The sequence below is a fragment of the Artibeus jamaicensis genome, unplaced genomic scaffold, assembly GCF_021234435.1.
Source record: "Artibeus jamaicensis isolate MK-2021 breed Jamaican fruit bat unplaced genomic scaffold, CSHL_Jam_final scaffold_754, whole genome shotgun sequence".
NCBI lineage: Eukaryota > Metazoa > Chordata > Mammalia > Chiroptera > Phyllostomidae > Artibeus > Artibeus jamaicensis.
Genome location: NW_026522054.1, coordinates 3,442,742 through 3,457,173, shown reverse-complemented (window position 1 = coordinate 3,457,173; position 14,432 = coordinate 3,442,742). Strand labels below are relative to the sequence as shown.

General features: G+C 44.2%; 1 protein-coding gene across 2 annotated transcripts in view; it reads right to left on the bottom strand.

Moving 5' to 3' along the window:
- Positions 1–14,432, bottom strand: part of SMYD3 (SET and MYND domain containing 3) — a 460,068-nt gene that overhangs the window by 177,643 nt on the left and 267,993 nt on the right. The window contains exon 1 of one of the 2 annotated variants that reach the window (XM_053659584.1): positions 3,006–3,292. The exons of the other annotated variant lie outside the window; for it this stretch is intronic. The gene's annotated coding sequence lies outside the window, so the exon portion shown is untranslated. Of the gene's footprint in view, positions 1–3,005; positions 3,293–14,432 lie in introns of those variants that run through there. 2 annotated transcript variants of the gene reach the window in all.

The following is a 14,432-nucleotide window of genomic DNA, read 5'->3' as shown; positions in this document are numbered from 1 at the left end:
ACCATGAAATTTACTCATATTTAGGTGCCCCTCACTGCATGTGTGTGTGCACATGTGTGTGCGTGTGCAGATGTGTGTGCCCGTGCATATGTGTGTGCCCATGCATATGTAAACACAGGCACAGGCAGGCAGACACCCACGCCACCTCACTGTACTCCCTATAAAACAGATGTTAGAAAGTGTATATTTACAAAGGCCAATGTACAAAACCAAAGCAGCCACAATAAACACAGGCCGTGGGTGACGAGAAAGACACAGGTCAGTAGTCAGTGTGACACCTGGGATGACCCGAGGCAGCCTTCGGACTGCGACCGTAACACTGCTGCGTCTCCAAAGGGGTAACTGATGCTGAGAGACTGGCTGGAGGCCTCCTGTCCCCATTTACTAACGGACTCAGTATTACTGAGCCCCATGTGAAAGGATGCCATGTGGGGTGACGAAGGTCGGCGTCACTGGGGACAGTTCAGCTGAGTCACAGATGGCACACACCAGGTCTACGGTAACAGACAAAGGAGCATTCTCAAGAGAAAAGCCCTAGACGGGAGTTTTCTCAACTGATTAGTCATTAGTAATAAAGGTAAGGTTACAGGATCAATCCTCTGTTGACTAACTTTATTGTAATTCAAAGACAAAGACCAGGATATGAGAATCCTCCATATCTTACCACAAGATCAAAGGAGATTCAGGAAGAAAAGAGAGTGGTTGAGCCCAAATCCACTCCAGCACTAAAATCCCAACTTACATGAATTCAGAGTGGATCAGTAAATGGAAACACTCCGCCATGTTGGTTTACAACTGGTTTGGGGCTATTTGGGGTACTGCTGCACCCCTACACCATCTAAATATTGTTCACATGCAAAGACTAAAATGGGAGAGCATTTATTTAGTTCTGACTGAGAGTAAAACCACCAGGATTAACACTCCTTGGCACTTGCGGCCCATCAACACAGCTCCCCCAGAAGTCAACCGCCTGTGCTTCCTGACCACAGAGCCCTAAACGCCGCTGCTACCTTGTCTCCTGCACAAACAGGGACCTGGGTCTGGAATGGCGTGGGCACAACACTTTGCTTCTCTCGGATGGAATAGCTCAGTTAGGCCGATATTGCCCCTTGAACATGGTTTTCTGATAGCAATTTGCCAAATCAATTCAAAAAGCAGCTCCCAAAGATAAAAACAATCTGTTTGGCCACACTGGGAAAAACGACCCCGCCACCCCCACCCACCCTTCACCAGGTGTGGAGGTTCCCTGCTGGGCTGGTGTGAAACCAGCGCTTACAAACTCTGCTCCCCAGATCCTCCCCAGGCCCAGCAGGCCGAGTAGGGGGGCAACGAAGGCACCGAGTGGGGGGCAATGAAGAAAGAGGTGCCCAGCTCCGGGGCTCCTCAACCCCCTCTCCTCAGTAACTATCTACATACTCATATCAAAACAGCTTGGTCAGCTCCTGTATCCTTTTTCTCTTGGAAAAAGGGTCTTGTGCTAAAATATTGTGAAAACTTCTCGACTAGCTGATTGCTAAATTTCCATAGAGCGTTAACATTTTGTGGTCTGATTCTAAGTACATCTTGATATTTGCTGCTGAGAATTTTGTCTGGAAATCACGTTAAATATTGCACAAATGGCAATTAACTGGAAGCCATACGGTTGTGCTTTTCCCATCTCTGACATAATTGCTAGGAACTACCTCCTGATCAAGACACACCTTTCATCCTGAGGATGAAAAGATTCAGTGTTCCTCACCCTCTCCCCCAGTGTGAATTTCAAAACAGAAACAATACTAGACATCAAAAGACGAAATGCGGTATGTGCCCAAATTAGCATGTTTCTAGGGTTTCTTTCTAATTGTAAATTTCTGGTTAACTTGGGCAGAGTCAAATTTCTTATGTGAAAGGAATGTGCCGTGTGAGTATACTTCAGTGTTGCCGGGGGCCTGAGCGTGAACATAATAAGCCAAAAATCTGCCAGGTGGCTAATTCAGCAGTAATTATACTCTATAGGAAAGCAATCTTAAAGGCAGAGAGAGCAAGACGTGCATAGCTAGAGCACTCAAATGCACTGAATATGTCAGAAAAACCATAATTTCTGGTTCTGGAATACAATTAGAGGTGTCATAATATCTTTTTTGATTGAGGTATATGGAATTAAATCTAGCTCCATTTGATGCTTTAATTTTCTGGTAGAAAAATAAAGGTATGGCCAAATTCAGATACTTTAATGAGTCTTTGTATGTGTAGATAAAACCACCAATAAGAACTGGTACGATGTCTCAAGCCCTTGTGAGGTATGCTGTAACCTGTCTCTAACACCCTCCCCCACAAAGTTCACTGTCGTTTGTGTTCATTTCCTAGTTGAGGAAACTGAGGATCAAGAAGAGGAAGGAAGGCGTCCCGGATCATATGACCAATAAGACATTGCACAGGTGTGACCCCAGGCACACCTGATACCAATGCCATGTTCTTCCAACCACGACAGGCTTCTGGGACAGATGATCCCTGTGTTCGGGAATGCACAGCTGAAAGACGGCGGACCGCCAGCTGCTCCCTGCCAAGCCTTATGCAGATCATCCTTAGAATTTCTGATACTTTTCAGTGTCCATTAATAGTTGCTGATGCTCCCCTGGACACACAAACATCTATTACATATTGTGAAAGCAGAGAAAAATTAAGATTAGAAGCAAACCAATATGGTAAGAAAACCCTGGGGGATTCATGGACTATTTATAGAAAAACAATCATAATTCAAGAGGCATATTTTCAAACTGTCTCTAAGTTCCTAAATGCAGCTGAGCAATGGGGAGAAGCAATGGCAGCCTCCGGAGTACACGCTGCCAAGAGCAGAGCATTCCAGGGCAACAGTTTGCTTTTTATGGGTATTTTTATCGATTCGTCTTAAAGGACTTAACCGGATTAATGGTTCAGTTCCTAAGCAGGTGCCTGGTATGCCCTCGGAAGCTCCAAGGTGTCCGCCCTGTCCCGCAGGAGAAATCAGAGCTGTATCCTTTACTCACGCAGGGCTGCCGTTCCCTCTGCCTAGAGCTCTCTTCAGCCAAGTTACCTCCTCTCTCGATCTTCAAGACTAAACCCGAGGCTCATTTCTTGAAAGCCTGCCGGGCTCCATTCCAGCGCCGTCGCCCTATTTTGCCCCCTGTCCCTCATTTACCTCTGCCAGGGCCTTGGCCACACCATGTCCCCGTTATCTCTGCTGTTGGACTAAGTCCTTTCAGGTGACTGCAGGGCTCTGTATGGTGCCTGCTCTTACACAACAGGTGCTTAATACGTGTGCCCTGAGGGGCAAATAAAAGACTGAATGGCCTGGATAGCATACAACAATTTCTGGAACACTGTGGAAATTTTTTTTCGGCTCCCTTTTCAGCCATCCTCACTCTTTCTTTATCCTCGCTCTTACCTACATACAAATAAATACATGCCAACACATACACATACATGCCAACACATACACGCAAGTAGAGAGACATGCGGACTAACAAACACATCGTCATCACCATCATCATCATCGTCATCATCATCATAATCTTTCTATCTTTTCCATGGACTAACACTGCCTCACCCACAACCAGTAATATCAAAAATACAATAGACAAAGAAGAATCAAGATATCTAGGAATTTCTGATAATACACACAAAATTACATAATCAACCAAAGTCCCAGCATGCACTGTTGCATTCGATTAAACAAATATTCATTGGGCACCTACTGCTATCTATGCAAGGCACTGAGAGCAAATCAATGAAGGTACTCACATATTCTGGACTCAAAATGCTTGAACAATATCACATCCAGAAAAACCAAGGTCCAGAAAAGCCAAATGAACTAGTGCACATAATGAAAGCATATCCTGGGGTAAGACTAACAAAACAAGATGATCGTTTCAATATGGGGGATGGCCTGAAAGCCCAGGGCCAACTCCACAGGCCACGGTTGGGCTCACAGCCTCCGGGCAGACAAGAGGACAAACAGTGAACACACAGAAGTGCTGACTCGGAGTGGAATACCAGATGATAATTGATAAACACTGTTTACCTTCAGTATGTAGTTAAATGGTATTTATAACAAACACACTTTAAAACAATGAATAATGTATCACATGTGCAGTAAAGGATAACAGAAAATAATTGTTGGAGGGGGCAGTTTTCCCCAAAGCTATTACACTGGGTTTTTCCCTTTCTCAGAAATGCTGGGAGTTGAGTTCTGCCAGGCAAAAGTCCTGGGCACAGTGGACTGAATAATGAGTCTCACCAGCGGTTTCCGGGGTCTCCAGTAAAGGAAAACCTGTCAGAACACTGGATTTAGGAATATTCATGACTATGGCTAGTTGCCGGGCTGTCCTCAGGCAGTTCCTGGGGAGACAGGACAGACTCTTCCTGTGGCTCCCCCCAGATCTCAGTGATGTCTTCTCACAGCCTCTTCCGTCTCAGACTCGTATTTAAAAAATGGGAATAAATCACTGCACAAAATAATATGCATTCTAACTTCCCTCTAATTCAAGGGTTTTGTAAATAATTAAACAAGGATCTAACCTGAACTGATTCACAGTATAGTTTTCTACCATAGGGGGGAGTTTACTATGCAAGGATCAACGTAACAAAAAATGTAAGACCTATATAAAGGGATATAAATAGGGAATACCAGTTAATATTAGCTAGAGAGCAAACACAGGACGTATTAATACAACCGATGGGCAGACTTACACAAAATGCCTGGAGATTAGGTCCGTGAACTACAAGCCAAAGCTCTTGTCCCTTCCAAGTAAAAGATCAGAGGTTCACTGTAGGCCCTCATTACATGCACTGTTATTTCTACAATTTTTATGTCTTTCTCCAATGAAAAGGATCATCAAAAAGCCCCACTTCCACGCTGGTCTCCAGCCAAAGGTAGGCACACAGTCCAACACACAAAAAAGTTTCATAGATATAACCTCGGCCGATTTGAATGGCCTCAGTGTACAATATAATTGTTAAGTGAAGGCTTCCAGATAAACTAAGAGGAGCACAGTGTACACGGAGGCTGAGCAAACAGTGAGGGTCAAGGCCCGGCCAGATCGGCTATGCTGCTCATCTAGAATAACCAAAGGTGCCCTACCTGGAGGGGCGATCTGACTGCTGAGGTGGGAAGCAAACGCACACAAATGAAGAAGTGGTTTTCAGGGTCACGTCCAATACACACACTGATGTCACCAAAAGCAAAAGGAATTCCTAGGCCAGACACGAGGAAGGCAATCAGGAGGTGAAGGGTATGAAGAAAAGAAGTTGGGGGTTTGTATGAGCAGCTCAGAACCGAAACTGTGAACACCGAGAGGCTGCTGGAGGGTTTCTGTTCTGTCTCGCTAGTTGTAGGAGCATCCGTGTGATTATGCGGGCCCACGGATGTGTGCTCCCCAGCCGGGGGACAGGGCGAAGTACAGGTTTCATGGCTTAAAGACATCGTTGTCTTAAAGGCAAGTTGAATGTTCCAACTGAATATTAACCGTCAAATTGTATTTTAATTTGTGCCTCACTGAATAACAATTTGGGATTGCCTGGGACCAACCACAGTTAAACTAATAAATTATCCAGATGGGGAAAAGCTATGAATGATACTAGGATCACGTGATTAGAGCTAAAAGGATGAGCAAATTCAAGGCCACAGATACACCTGGATTTAGAAAATATAAAATTGCAAAGACATCCCAAGTACAATTCTTTGGAAAGACGAGAATTTCTTAAGCAGCCCTTAATATTAATTTCTTTTAAATAAGACAGACTAGGGGGTCACACAGAAACTGGTCATCACACCTAAGACAACTGAGAATACAAATACTCTCACATCTTTATGTAAAAATTATGTAACCAAGGCAGACATGACTCACTTCCCTTTTTCAAATCAATTTCTAGCTTAGATACTTCTCCTTGACTCTGGAAAAAAATAGCAATTAAACTGAAAACCATAAAAGTAATTTCTTCTCCAGCACAAAAAGCACAGCACAAAGAATGTAATTTCATCTCCCTTTGACCTAGATTATGGTCGCTACTTTAGATGTTTTATTTCCCACATGTGCCAGGATGTTCAAATGATACACAGGCTTCTAGAAAGACTATGTATCATTCCCGAGTGGCACTCTCTCCGAAATAACACACTTCACTCACTGATCACTCTGAAAACTGCACGCTCACAAAAAAAGTGAGTGGAATTGGAAGCAACAACTTTTCAAAAATAAATGAGCAACTAAATCAGAGCGGCAGATTGGACATTTTTTTTCCATCAGGGACAGCCAGCATGCTCACAAAAGTGAAAGAGACCCAGATGAGTCTCCAAAATCTAACGCATCATCGTTTTTTATAAGAAGCCCAGCTCTAATGAAGTCCATAATGATCTGGATAAAATACACTTAATTAGATTATAAACTGCAACATAAAACAGCTGTGCCATGTCTTTCAATATTTTCCTCCCTGAAGATCAGAGGACTGGAGAGGGGCTATAAAACAGCCCATTCGTCTTTCTTGTCCTTTAAAAGGAGGAAGAAAAAGACCATGAGGAGCAACTGACATGCCAGAAAACTTTAACAAGTGAAACCCAACTCGGCCGTATTCTGGGACCTCACATGCCAGCCATGATGATGGTGCCAGGCGACCTGCAAACACAAACCCCTGGGAATGGCTGACGATGAGACAACTCTGGGGAGTTCTTAGTGCTTCCTATGTGGTACCGATAACATGGGACTGGTCTCCTGCTTGATGGTGTCCAGATGAGATCAACAGGAGAGAAGAAAACCCAAGTAATTAAAGTGCATTTCGGAAAGCATCCTGACGCGACTTCCTAATGACAGCCAAGTCCACTGCGGGTCAGAGAGGGTGGGCTGACGATCTATGTCCATCCACAGAAATGTCTATCCACTCAGAGAGTTTATATATGTCCGGCTGCAGGAGACAGGAGGTGGGAAACAGACATGCAACAATTGCTAAAAACTTCTTTAAATAAATGTCTGTGCCTCCCAAAGGAATGTCTTGACTAGCAGGAACTAAGAGCACGGCCCCTGGGGTCAGCAGACCTCTCCCACATCCCACTCTGACACTCTCGGCTCTGTGACTCTGGACCGATGGCTGGCCCACCCGTTGCCATCACCTGTGGATCGTGGGCAGAGCAGTGCCAGCCGTGCAGGGTGACTCCGGGGGACTCGGGGTAAAGCGCTGCCTGGCCCACAGTGGGTGTTCCTTACGGCAAATCACAATCGGAAGAGGAAAGCACATTTGAAAGAAATGAAAGAAGACCACTGAATACATGAAGGGACATGGCATGTTCGTAGATTGGAAAACCCGCCGCTAAGATGCTGAATCTCCCCCAAAAGATCGATGTTTAATATCATTATTATTAAAATAGCAGCAGGCTTTAAAAAAAATCTAACAGATTCTAAAATTTGTATAAGAAGGTAAACAATCTAGAATAGCCAAACCAATTTTTAAAGAAGAAAGAAAAACAAAAGTTAGAGGGCATACAGTACCTGATGTCAGGACTAACTAAAAAGCTATACTAACCAAGATAGCATGGCTCGGGCATAAAGACAGAACAGAGGATCCAGAAACAGAGTCACACCAATGTGATCAACTGACTTTCAACAAAGACGACAAGGCAATTCAGTGGGTAAAGGAAAGTGTCTTCAACAAATGACGTTAGAACGACTGGCTATCGGTATGAAAATGGACAACTTTTATCCTATACCACATGCAAAAAGTGATGAAAATAGATTATAAAGCTAAATTACAAAACTTTTAGAAGAAAATCTTTGTGACTTCCCATAAGCAGAGATTTCTTAAATAACACACACACACAAATGAAACATAAAAAATTGATAAATATAATTTCATGGACATTAGAAAAACTCTGCTCTTTAAAAGATACCTAAACAAAATAGCAAATCACAGGGAGAAAACGCAATGGATCTCTGACTTGTATCTACGCTTTACAAAGAACTCTTACAATTCAAGAATATGAAGACGAACATAGAAAATATGTAAAAGATACGAGCAAACACTTTGTAAAAGAAAATACGCAAATGGCAAATAAAAACCCTCATGAAAGATCAACATCATTAGCTAGTCTAGAGACTGTTGATACAACGAGATACCCCTCTAACGTACTACTATTTTTCAAACAGGATTTTCGCATTAGACCTGTATCACGGAAACGATGAATGACAGAAGCAAACCTCAACCGGGAACCTAAAGTAGCACATTATCTCATGAAAGAATAACTGATTCATTTCTGTTTGGCAGAACTGCATCTTTTCCCTGCTTTTCTCTTTCTAGGGAAATATAAATTTTATCCTTCCTCAAACACTTGGAAGACTCCCTTTGAAAAGCCAGTAGGAAGAGGCTCGAGGAAGACTTTTTATAGCCAAGAATAGCAGCTGGTTGTCTGAAGGGCCATGTAAAAACATTTGCTGTTCCGTACAACTTCAATTGTAGCAGCTCACAAAAGAAAAACCATTTTTACTGAGGAAAGCCATAAAAAATTGTTGGAAATTTTCAACAATCATACAGCACAGAAAAGAACTGTAAGTGCAATAAAAATAACACATAGATAATGTTTCTTGCAGTTAACAAAGGTACCCATTGGGCTGCTCAAACCCACATCTCTAATGGACTGCCAGGTCACTAGTGGTGAAAGCAAACAAAGGAACAGGCCCTCGGAGGATGGTGTCCCACCCAAGTCAGGCGGCTTGTGGTTGCGAGGTGTCCGAACTGGCAGAATTGGGGAAAATACAGCAGTCACTCTTGGGGGGGGGGGGGGGGGGGGGGGGTGGAGACTAATGGTAATAGAAAAAATACAATAATTTTTTAAAATAAAACAAATGTTTGAAAAAATAAAATAACTATAAATATTCTGCCATCGTAGAGGTGAATCTGCTGTTAGAACTACACGGCTCGCTGGTGGTGCCCCCCCGTTGCTCCCCAGGCATCGGGGTCTTTTCAGTCCTGTTTTGCTTTTCACTCCTGTTCTGGTAGGCATGTGGAGCTGACCTTTGTCGTATAAGAACGTTGCACGGTTTTGAAAACCAAAACTAGAAGCAGCATCTTTCAGAAGTTACACAAAGTCATTTTATACTTGAGGCCAAGGGATAAATGGATTTAAGGGAAAAAAAATGTTCCTTTCCTTTTAAGAGGACTTAAAGTTTTATAACAAGCTTCAAGAAAGAGGCAAATAAGATTTACTGTGTGGCATAATATTTTATTTTCTATAACTCAATTAGGAGAACTAAATGAAAAAGAAATGTGTCCCCTGCTTGCAAAACCCAGCTTAAACTGATAAGATCCTAATTACTGGCAGTATTTGTTAAGCAAAATCCATTTCTGTTGAAACAAAGGCACTTAAAAGCATCAATAGTTTAGAGAAGATAGTATAGAATACTTAAGTTATAATTTCAAATTTGGCAGTGTTAACAGAGCTGTTTCAGAGATCGCTAAATATATTGCTTTTAAAAATAAAAGGTTTTTTAAACACCATATATCTGACATGATCTGCCAACTATAAATGTTTTGTGTGAACAGCTGATTTGAGTTCTTTACATTTTCTTTATGGAGGGAAAAAAGGTCATACTATTAGAATATAAAAATCTGAATGCGGAAAGCGAGCTGATTTTTTCCATCTATCTGATAAACCGGCCGACCTGGACGCCATTTCTTCAGGATCTCAACAACCGCAAGCCAAAATCTTCCGAGCTGTCCAGTGCGATGGACGGGCGGGCACCCTGCAAGTGGAATGGGGGACTGCTCGCTGGGAACGAGGATCGGGAGGGACTCTTGGTTCACCGCCACGTTTCGAACTGTTGACCTAGTGGACATTTCCCGTAATTAGGGGGAAAAAAAAACCATCTGCAGAGTATTTCCCTGAGACAGTCAGAAGGGTGGTCACTGATGCAGGGGTCCCTTCAGTCCGTCACCTGAGGGTGACCTGACCTCTCTTCAAGAAAAAAATATTCTTCAGGAGTAGCTTGAGAACACGGTTCTGAATTTAAGGCGTCTCCCCAAGGCGCCCACCACTGCCCGACTCCCGGCCCAGTGGAAAGACTCTTGAGTCTTGGTTTTAAACGCAATATTGTTACATCAGAAAAGGGAGAAAGACTGCCCAGGTCGTGATGAACTTGACAGGTGGTGTGTCCATTTTGAATTAAGCACAATGACCCTAATTTCATACACTTGTCCTCCTGGCAATGAACTAACACAGAAACACATAAGATAGTGCTTTTCTCAAGGACAAAAATATGGAAATACTGAAATTTGTCATTTGTGAATGCTATTTTATTTTTCAAAGGCAAACGCCTTATGTCCCCAGTAAAACAGCCTCTTTAAACACTGACCCATATTCCTAAGCATCATTAAGGCCTAGAAAAGGTTTAACCAGTTTCAAGTATTCAACAAAGTTTTTAACAAATATTTGCTGAATAAACAGAATATGTTGAAAAAATAGATTTTCCTGTTAATAACTAAGTGCTTATTCAAGATAATTCTAATAAAGCAATACAAGAACTAAGCTGCAAAACTCACAACGTAACTTGTAACTTGTCGCTGCCCCTGCCCCCGGACCTGCCTTCCTCTTCATCTGTGTGTGTGTGTGTGGGGGGGGGGGGGCACTGCCTCCATAGACGCCTGTGTCAGGAGGAGGCCAAGGCCACCCCGGTTCTGATGACTCACAGAAAGGACCCAGCACACTCAGCATACGGTCGTACTCATGTCTGTCTGTGATTAATTACAGTGGAATGACACCCAGCAAAACTGGCACAGGGAAGAGACACATGGGAGAAGACTTGGGAAGCCAGCCAAGGTCAAGTTATCAAGGGTCCTCTCCCAGTGGAGTTAGGCAGGGCTGTGGAATTCCTCCAGCATGGAGTTACGATGCCCTGTGTGGAATGCTAACGACCAGGAGAGTTCGCAGGGATCCAGTGCCCAAGGTTGGCCCTGGGCGCGGGTCACACCGCAGCCTGTGCCTCACTGCAGCCTCCCAGAGGACAGCAGGTACAGAGCACAAACCAGTGTTTGCTCAGTGTGGAGGCAGCGAGCCCCTCCTCCCGGGCATGGGAAACCCCTCCTCACTTCCCAGAGGTCAGCCGAGGACCCACCCACTCAGCAGGCCCTTCCAGGGACCCGTCAGGCATGCACGGTGACCAGGCCAAAAACCAATGTGCCCGCCCGGTCCCTCACCTGTTCAAGGCCAAACCTGTCATTCTGCTCCTTGTTACTCTTGCTCTGTCCCTTCCTCCCCACACTACCACTGCCTCTGTCCAGGCCTCTGCCATCTCCTACTGGAATCACTACGGTGACACCCGCCGGGCCTCTGGGCCTCGCTCCACAGCCTCTCCAGGGGCCCTGCCCTTGACTAAGGCCTTAATGTCTCCAGCCCATCACTCTGTCTCCTGAGCCCAACATCAGACGGACTCTCATCTGGTGCCCACATCACCTCTCTCTGCTTCTCCTGAGCGGCTCCCAGTCCAGTCGGGAGGGGCTGTCACACACGGCTCTCCAGTGGCCTCACACTGCCCTCCTTCGCCGAGCTGCACTGCACGGCCTTGCCCTCTGCAGCACTTTCTACACTAGCCAGAGCGGAGGAGCCTACACACGTCAGGGCGCAGCCGAGGCAGCGCCACCTGCAGAAACCCTCGGACGTGCACTGAGTGCCAAGACCCCTGTGCCTCGCTGCTCCGTGCATTCACAACCTCACACGGCCACTGCCCCACCTATGTAACAGATTTAACCCCACACACGAACTGAGGACTCCTTCCGGGTCTGGTCCGCGCATCCCCAGTGTGTGTCTGGTACTGGACAAACTGTTCAAGTTCAGTTAATATCAGTCGGCTGGCTGGCTGGCTGAATGTCACAATTAAAGCAGGGGTCTCCCGAGGTCAGACCCCTCCCCTGGCCCTCAGGAGAGGCCTGAACTTAGTTGTATCACAAATACTGGGTGTGTTGCATCTTTCCCATCACCCGCTTGGCCTTGGCTTTGATCAAAAGCGAACAGCGAAAGGGGTCTTCGTCGAGTGACTGCACAGGTCCTCACGGCAGGAATTTGTGCGCTCATCCCATTCCTGATCTCCACGTGTTTTCCTTAACCTCTTGTCCTGACTATTTCCCCTGCACTTTTTTTTTTACCTTGTTTTGCTTTAACTTAAATTCTTTCTGGAACAAGGAAGAAAAAACAAATATGCAGATGCAGAAATCTGGAGACATTTTTCTCCAGAGAAGATACGCGATCGATGTTCCTCACTAACCCGCCCAAGCTGAATCCGAAGGGCCATAAAGCACAGTTCACAGAGGAAACACTCTCCGTCCGGTTCTCTAGCTCCGTTTCACGCCATTCCATCAGTCTAACGAAAAGTGGGCACGGGTGTGTCCATCCTTCCCCTACAGGATGGAGGGCCAAAGCTCAGGGAAGTGAGTCCAGATGTCTGCTTCGCTTTAGCCCAGCAATGTGCGTAAAATGGGTTGGGTAAACATAATCACAATTTAAGTTTACTTGAGACGCTCCCTACTCAAAGGAATGCTATGTCAAATCAATGCAATAATTTGGAGGTGAAGGGGTAATCAGCCCCAAATGTATCTACTTGGTAACCGCAGGCTATTAAAGAGTGTGCTGTTAGGAAAACCGTTCGAAGGGTCTCCTGTATGGACAAACAGGCAACCCTCTTCATTTGTTTCATCGCCTTTATGTAACTCAAGTTCAAAACCAGCCAGAACCACCAAACCAACAGCAAATACTGAAACACTGCTACACCTCATCCACACCAGAAATTATCAGCACAGCAAGTGTGAGAACCTTCTCTTAAGCCCTGTTCACTCCCCGCCCCCCACTTTTGGCAAACATTCCTCCACAACATCAGGAGTGAAGCAAGGGACTCCCTATAAGTAAAGCACGGTTCTTGCCCTCAGAGAACTAAGAACCCGCGTAACATACAACCTCACTCTCTTCCTCATCCCTTTGGTCGTTATTACAAGAACATCTATACTGGCAGCCTTTTCTTTCTTCTTCAATCCAAGTTTTATTTGTTTTTTTCTCCTTTATCTCTGTTTGTTTTATAAACTCCTGTACAGGAGATAATTCTCATTAATTTGCTTTATAAAATTCCTAACAAATAAGCTCAAAGAAAAGGGAACACAGAGGAAGATAACATGTGGAGATGTAAAAAAATGCTAATGAAGATTTAAAGCTCATGACTATGTTTACATAGTCATGAGCTTTAATAATAAAGATTACTACTTTGAATTTCTGGGTGAAAATTGGATTAAAGATTTGAATTTTTAAAGCAATTCAATTTATCTCAACAAAGACAGAAAGGCAAACTGGGCTGATCAATGGCTGCTTAGTCGACATCCCAGGAGACTTAATTTTAATGAATTAATAGCATGTAATTCACTGCTCAACAATTCGGATATAAATAAGACATTTTAGAAAGACATTTAGCAAACTGTTGCTTCCTGTAGGTTAACTAAGAGTCAGGCATGCAATATTTTTTTAGATTACTATTTTTTTCAAATCATTTTTACGAACAGTGCAAAGGTACATTTTAGCCAATTTAGGTCCAAAGTGACCACAACCTCTAGGTAAGTACAATCAGATTGAAACTATGTAGTAGCTGATCCAGACAAGCAGCCAGGGCTTGGAGGGAAGAGGAGACAGCACTGTCTAAGCTGCACTGTAACACTGGAGTTGAACTGTAACTTCACAGGGAGGTGTGTTCTAGAACATCTAATGGGTCAGTGTTGTAAAATCCTTGCTAATTGTTTATAGTTTTCCTGAGGCTATCTGTTACACTGCATGCATTTAACCTACTCACAGGTATTATGCAAATTAATGAGCTCCCACAGGGTGGGCGGGGCGGGTTTTATCATCTCACTGTGGCTTTGGGGTCAGAGACAAATCAACCTTTTAGCATAACTGCATGTTGCTTCCTGTGCTGCTGTCTCCCTGCTGGGAAAAACGTTAATATATTTAAGGTTTACTATCTAGTGTGATAGCGATTTTACAATTAAAGTCTGAGGTGAGAGGTTAGAATGGCAGGATTTTGTGCTTTTCTTTAGTAGGAATAATCTTTCTTTGAATTAATGAACTTTGGAGAGAGAGAGAGAGAGAGAGAGAGGGAGTATAAAGGAAAAGTTCTGGTGAACTTCTGACATCTCTACAGCGGCCATTGGGAGACAGCACAGGTCAATGACGAGAGAGCTAGGAGAATAAGGGGAACTGAGTGCATACACCACGAAACCATGATGTCATCAGTGCCCAAACACAGTAAACTCCAAAGTAGCAACTGTTTTTGCCTATCTCCCTATTTGTCCACACACCAGCCAGCCAGTGGGGGAGAAGAGTTTCGTTCCTAATTAGCAGACTACTATTTTGAACTGGAACTATCTTGACTGGCAAGTAAGCCAAGCATCCCTTCACCCCGTCCCTC